General features: G+C 40.9%; 1 protein-coding gene across 2 annotated transcripts in view; it reads right to left on the bottom strand.

Moving 5' to 3' along the window:
* The window catches only part of CRIM1 (cysteine rich transmembrane BMP regulator 1), a 982,593-nt gene that overhangs the window by 252,922 nt on the left and 723,231 nt on the right, over positions 1-6,440 (bottom strand). The gene's annotated exons all lie outside the window — the stretch shown is intronic.

Raw genomic sequence — 6,440 nt, 5'->3', positions numbered from 1 at the left:
GAAGGCATGGTTTCCAATGGGATTCACAGTACCACGCAGATGTAATGAAGGATGTAAAATGTAACAATCTTGAAATCCTGCTGCTATGTTTTATTCATATCCCTATTACCGCAGACCTGAAATGGGCTCATGAAAACAAAACAAACTATAAGTCTGCCTGCTAGGATGCCTTACATAGTATAGCATCATGTTCACAGTCTCACATGATTTATAATGTGTTTGCACAGCCACTGCGTGTTACATAACACAGTCCATTGCAACACACTCATCTTTATGGGCAGTGCATTATCATGCACTAACGCTTTGCACAACACAACACAGATAGGCCCTTATTCAATTCACTTTTTTCCCCTAAGTTTTCTCCAGGGTAATATTTTCACGCTTTATCAATAAAATGTCTTTTAAGCTGCCAGCGAGCCAGAAAATATTTCTGACAGTCCTACTTTTTGGTACTTTTTCAATTGCACAGTTCTGAAAAGTTATTTGAAACAGAAGATAAAAGAAAAGTGAATTGAATAAAAGCCATAGTGTAGGCTGCCTCCGAATTCACATGCGGGTAATAAACTGATGGGGTTCAATGCACCATAGAAGATATAATATTTTATTCCAGTATGAAAGGTCTTATTGACCTTAAGCAAACCTAATAGGCTGACCTCGTCCCCCTACAACAGCACGATCCAGTACTAGTACCCCCGAAGAGTGGCCTCTCTGCGCACTCGCACCATTCCCCTCAGGCTCCAGCAGAAATAGCCAGGCCCGATCAGGTCCGTGCTACTGTGCAGGCAAAGACAACTCGTGCCAGTGTAGTAGTGTGGACCCGATCCGGCCCAGCTTTTTCCAAAGAAAGCCGAGCATGATGGTGCTAGTGGGTCTGCACAAGTTGCTGACAAGTGCTATCAAGCTCTTTTTTGGGGGTCCCAGCGCTGGAACAAGGCTGTGGAGGAGGACGAGAGAAGCCTCCTTAGGATCCAGAGGCCCTGCCAAAGGAAGTAACCCATAGGGGGACCTCTTTCGCTATAGGTACACTTAAACCTGATACAGATCATGAAGTTGACTTCAGCGTAACTTTACCACATAGAGTAAATAAACTTTGCAGGCATGACAGGGAGGGAGAGAGAGTACAGGCATGCAGGGACGGGCTGGCCAGCATCTGCTATTCACTCAAGTCCTGGTGGCAACAGCTGTGGGGCTGGTATTATATGTGCCATCCTGTAGTTAAAACTGGAGTTACTGGAACCAGAAAAGTTTGTTGAATCAATTGCTTTGACAATTTTCCAACGACCCCCTGGGCATGCCAAGGTGGGAGTTAGTACTTTCAGTGCAGTCATGCTCTCGATAACAATTCTGAAGAGCTGTAATGATTTATTAGCATGGATGGTTACAGAGGATACGAGAAGAAGAACCAGCCACCAGGCAAATGTTCTACATAAACATGTACCCCCACTTTAGCTAAGTAAATTTATACAAAGAACAGACAACAACCTTATCACGCAGGAACAACAACGATCAACTTGGAAAATAATGTAGGGAGCTGATTTTCCACCGAGATCAATTAGCAGGGGTGAAAGGAAAGACTGGTATCCACATGCTGCCCACAGAAATATGATCAATTACTCCATCTGGTTAACTATCTGCAGTTCACATCCATGGTTAAATTAATAAAGTAAAAACTTGAAGAAGTATTTGAGTGTGGGTGAAAGATAGAAGGGAAAAAGCTTTGGTGGTGAATAGATAATGAGATAATGGCTGCTGCTTTATTAAATGATATATATGGTTTCATCAGTCTAGCAGTAAGCTATTCATGGCAATCATATTCAAAAATAATGTTACTTGATAGAATGATTTATTAAACCTTTTGTACACATTTAAATTACAAAGCACAAACAAAGTAAATATTGATGTCTTGCCTGGTTTTGACTGTGTTCAGTAGTGTTTTAAGAAGTTCTAGGTCAGGAAGAATTAATGGTACAAACACACTTAAAGGCTCTGTATTGATTGGATTATTAAACTGCACCTATGCACTCACTTGCAAGTAAGTCTCTTTGTATTGACCTCTCTCTTTTCCTGTTACTCTAGTCCATATGGACATATGGATGTCCAGGGGAACCTATGCTTTCTGATCGATTGGACATTACTGTTAATGTCAGAGTAAATGGGCTGTGAAAACCTTGAACACCTCGAGAGACCAATTGGTGTGCAATGAAAAAACACATAATACTCAATCTGTAAATTGGGCAGTTAATCAAATAGCCTTAGTAAGAAATGTGCATTTCAAAGGCTGGGTGGTTTTTGGTGCTCTTATACTTAATTAAGCAGTATTAAAAATTGTATGTACAGAATTATCTGCATATCTGCTACCCTTTAACCCCAGAAGTTATTTTCCAAAGGTAATAATGCAAAAATGTATTTTATAATTCAAATGGTGGGCTTGTAACCTGTGGAACGTCTTCCAAAACCAGCGTATTCTCTTAATGGTGGTGAAAGGGGATGTGACCTTATTGGAGGCATTATCTGATGCCACCAACTCCTCATATCCTCCAGTTCACCACTGACTTCTTCCATATGGTATCATATTTCCCATCCTCTATGTGGGAGTGGTCACGGGGGGGGGGGGGGGAGAAATCTGGTTGCATTTGATCACAATGGGATGAAGTACACATATTTATATGAGATCTGAAAATCTAGGTAGCCTTATATCACACATATTCATTCAAAGCACTAATGCCTGGTACAAACCATGCAATCTTCTCTCAGACTTGAGAGATTGAGTCCTGTCAGATTGGCAGGCTTCCTGGCTTCTTCCTCCCCTCGGCGTGTGAACTGCAATATGACACGCAGCAGAGGGAGGGGAAAGAAGCCAGGAAGCCTGTGTATGCATTAGAGGACCAGCAGGCTTCCTATTCCGGGGCACAGCACGACTTTATGCCAGAGTCGCCGGTCACAATGTAATTTATAGCGGCCAGCCCTGGAGCAGGATATCTTACACAAGGGGCCAGTGTCTCCTCTATACCAAATAGCCTTGAGTATGCTTATATGCATACCCACCGCGTCTGCTCATATTATATTTAAAGCTGTATTCAATGACAGCATCAAATATAATATAAAACCCCTTAGATCACACCAACCTCAGTTAAAACATGTAGATGGAAATCTGTCTTTGTTTTTTGTTTATTTGCATATTTCCTATTCTCTTTAGCTATTTGCTTTCTCCCACTGCTGTTTTCTTCTGAAGAGACAAAGCATAAAGCAGGAATCATTTAAGCATGGATGTGGCAGAATATGCCGCTGATCCAGCACAAGTCCTATTACACACGTAGCTATTTACTGTGCTGTCTCAGCTAAGATTTACAACACATCTGTGACAAAACAACAGAAAGAAACAGGAGCAGAAGTAAGAACTGTTGCGAGGTTCTCCTCATCTCTGTATTCTACTGTTTCTGATGTGTGAGAAGGGAGTTTTATGAGTAATGCTGTCTTGTGATGATACATATGCATACTACTGTATCAGTTTAGCACTGTTTGTGGTGTGGCACATATTTCTGAGATTATAATGTGGATTTCAATGCATTTCTCCACATTGCTGTCATATGCATGCTTAGCAAAGTGCAATATAGAGTGTCAGCTGCAATTATTGATGAAGGCATCAGAGAGACTGAACTATATATGATCCACTGGAAGATATATTGCTAGATTGAGGATCCACAGCTCCAAAGGGTCATATAATTTACCCCAAAGATAAATAAAACAGTCCTATATTTTCCAAGAGCAGAGCCCCCTTTTTTCTTCATTATTTTGTCTCTCAAAATGTTCATTAATAGTAGGAACAGCATTCTGGCTGCAACGTTCTGCAATACGAACAGCCCTAGTAGGCACCTTTTATTAATATGTCATTGGCAGTATTAAAGCCTTATAATAATGATCTATAATAAGGTTTGGAGAACAGCAGTAATTTCCAGTTGTAAGATGACAGAGAGTATAAAACTGACACTGAATGGCATATGTCATCACATTTCCCACACTGACAGCCAAGAAGTTACTGATGAAAGAAAAAATAGTCTTAATGAATTAGTGAAGGACAGATGCACACTAAGCATAGCTAATTAGAAGGTGTAGATGAGAGAGCAAACTAGAGGAGGGGAAAGGAGAGAATGGGGAGCAATGGAAAATACAGTAAAACACCCATTATCCGGCACCAACAGGGATCGGCCGATGCTGGATCAGTGTAGTTTATTATCGCTCAAGACTCAATGTTAAAAATAGGCCAAACTAAAAAACAGTACTACACCCCACACCGTGTACTTAACATAAACGCTGCATAAATGTTGAAATACAGTTATTAAAAACAAATTGAGGCAAAGGGCAGACATAACTTAGGTATTGCATCTGAACAGAAACCAATGCAAGTCAATGGAGCAGTTTCCATTGAATGCAAATTTCTATTCCATTTGCGATGCAACCCAGGAAAATGATGGATGGCATGCGGCAGATTCTCGCAGCATGCATCCTCCTTAGTGCGAATAGGAAGCTGCATCCGGACTTCTGGACTCGTGGCTGGATGTGATGACGTCATCGCATTGCATCATCCCGCTAGTGGAAATGGGCCCTTAATGTGACAGAGGCTTATTACTGTATAAAGAGGAGTAAAAGTAGATTTATGCATTCTGGAATGACAGAATTTGTTGTCTGGTTGCTTGAGACTTCTAGTTAACTGTGTTCTGGATAATGGGGTTTTACCATACATGAGAGGAGGAGAGTGGGAAGATAAAAGAGAGAACAGGGGGTTGTGGGAGAAGCAGAGAAGAGTAGAAGAAAGCAGAGGAGGGGGGTGAAAATAGAGGGGAGGGGATACAAGAGTAGGTGAAAGGAAGGCTTGGTTCACAGATAAATCTGTACATTTACCATCCAGTCCAGTACCGTCTTGTCAGCTTTGCATCAGTTTTCTGTCAGTTTTACCTGACTAGCCCAGAAATGTACACCTTTTATGTGTGAGCACAACCATAGAAACACATACAAAACTGATACAAAACTAACAGGACTGGACCGGAAATGTACAGATTTATATGTGAACACGTGCATAGAAAAACACATGCAAAACTGATGCCAACTGTCCAAAACTGACAGGACATCGTTTTATATGTGAACCAAGATGTAGAGGGTAGACCAGAGGAGCAGAAAGAGAAGCCTGATCAATAATAATAAGGCTCTTATTTGCGGTTTTAATTTGTATGCCAGCCACTAAGCATGCTGAGCAGAATGGTGCACATTCAAATAACATCTCTTATCTTTTCACTTCATTCTATAAGATCCAACAAATACATTCAGCATTGCTATTGCAGCTCCTATGGGCATAGGAGTAGGCAGGATTGTAATTAAAGTTGCAGTCTTAGTTAGTATCATTCACTTGACGTTGCAATGAAATTAAAGCACTTAACCATGTCTATGTAACACCTACTTAAGCATTTTAATTGTACTCTCCACAGCGATGGAAAATTAAGAAGCTGATTTAGTATTTCAAGCTACTGATACAAAAGCAAGAGCAGAAACCTGATCTTTTTATAAGATGAGCTTAAGGGCCTGTACACACTGCTGCGCTTGCGTTGCGTTTTTAAAAACGCATGCGTTTTTAAAAACGCAAGGTCTTTTGAAAAAGAATGAAAATCGTGATGACTTGTACACACTGGTGCGATGCGTTTTTAGAAAAACGCAATCGCAGTGCCTGCTGCGCTTTTTTAAGCGCAGCGCATGAAAAACGCATTAAAAACGCATGCGCTTGCGTTTTTGCCTGCGTTTTTCAGAAGTCAGTATCTCAGAAGACTCTGCAATCTCCTGATTCCTGTTGAAATGTAAACTAGAAAAAAAACAAAGGATTCTTTAGCCAATCAGCAATTACAAGAAAAACGCAAACGCACAAAAAACGCAGGCAAAAGCGCATGCGTTTTTAAAACTACAGGCACTTTAAAAACGCATGCGCTTGCGATTTTGCTTGCGTTTTTCAGTGTGTACAGGCCATAATGCGGAATGGGCCTGTACACACTGCTGCGCTTGCGCTGCGTTTTTAAAAACGCATGCGTTTTTAAAATCGCAAGGTCTTTTGAAAAAGAATGAAAATCGTGATGACTTGTACACACTGGTGCGATGCCTTTTTAGAAAAACGCAATCGCAGTGCCTGCTGCGCTTTTTTAAGCGCAGCGCATGAAAAACGCATGCGCTTGCGTTTTTGCCTGCGTTTTTCAGAAGTCAGTATCCCAGAAGACTCTGCAATCTCCTGATTCCTGTTGAAATGTAAACTAGAAAAAAAACAAAGGATTCTTTAGCCAAAGGCAAACGCAGGCAAAAGCGCATGCGTTTTCAAAACTACATGCACTTTAAAAACGCATGCGCTTGCGATTTTGCTTGCGTTTTTCAGTGTGTACAGGGCCTTAGAAGTTTTATTTTTAATT

This window comes from Hyperolius riggenbachi, chromosome 4 (genome assembly GCF_040937935.1).
Source record: "Hyperolius riggenbachi isolate aHypRig1 chromosome 4, aHypRig1.pri, whole genome shotgun sequence".
Taxonomy (NCBI): Eukaryota; Metazoa; Chordata; class Amphibia; order Anura; family Hyperoliidae; genus Hyperolius; species Hyperolius riggenbachi.
The sequence above is the reverse complement of the archived record's forward strand: the minus strand, read 5'-3'. Positions and strand labels throughout refer to the sequence as shown.